This window comes from Odocoileus virginianus, chromosome 34, assembly GCF_023699985.2.
Source record: "Odocoileus virginianus isolate 20LAN1187 ecotype Illinois chromosome 34, Ovbor_1.2, whole genome shotgun sequence".
Classification (NCBI taxonomy): domain Eukaryota; kingdom Metazoa; phylum Chordata; class Mammalia; order Artiodactyla; family Cervidae; genus Odocoileus; species Odocoileus virginianus.
In genome coordinates, this window is record NC_069707.1 from 2272276 (window position 1) to 2273435 (window position 1160).

The window sequence follows — 1160 nt, forward strand, 5'->3', positions numbered from 1 at the left end:
GCTATGCCATCTGCTCAAGGGGCTGCTGCTTTTCCCAGCTTCCTGATTTCTGTATTTTATGTTCTGACTGCTTTGCACAGCTCTCCTTGCCCTGATCTGGCTCAAATGAATAATGCTTTTTTTGTTTTGTTTTGGTTTGGTTTGAATCCATTTGGAAACCTTCTTTGAGGTTTCATGGTGATGCCCGTGCACATCTTGGTCCTAGCAAAGAGCACGGTGACCTCCAGGACACACGTTCACTTCACCTGACCATCTGCAGCCGCCTGTCTGGGGTCCTGTTTCTAAAGGCACAATTGCCTCTTCATTACTCAGAACATTTAGATCAGATGGTATCTGCTAAATCACCTCCAAGAATGTAAGCATAAACAAGTCTATAATTTGCCCAATTGCTAATTTTTCGATTTTTGAAACTAATTTTTGGACAGATGGTTCCTTAAAATGAAGTAGAAAACATCAAGTGTTAGAGACACGATTAAAATATACGGATAATTCTTCAATGTCATGTTTGAAGAGACGCCCCCCCCCCGCCACCCCGCAAGTAGGGAGAAAGGCGTAAATGTTTGTTCCTGAGAAAAAAACGAGAGGGAAGATTTCATATACCTGCTCATGTTAACAAAGACGTGGGTTTGCTCCTCTGTTTCAGATGTAGTTACATGAATTAGGAAATGGTGGTTGTGGAAAGCCTTTACCATCCACTTTGGGATATGAAATGTAGTCTTTAAATTTTATGTGGACAAATCTGTTAGTCTATCTCTTTGCAATTCACTCCATTTATATGCTTAAAAGCTATTTCCCAACCAAGTCACATATATATTCACCTATATTTTCTTTTTGTTGTTATGATTTCCTATGTCTCAATAAGGATTTTAATTATCCCTAAGTAATTTTGTGTACTTGGGAAGTGACACTTTAACTCTCCCCCCAAATGGCTGAGTTCCCCACAACAGCTTCAAATAATCTATCCCTCTATAGTCAATGTTCAGTACTTGCCTATCATATTTTAAGTCCCTGTATATTTTCTGCAGCTACTAACTGAACTGTTCTCACCCATGGTTTATGCATATATTTTTGACCCATTCCCACTCTGCTTTAAATAATGGGCCTTCAGAGTATATGTTATATCTGATATAGCAGTGGTTGTTCTTTTTTTGTTTAAAATC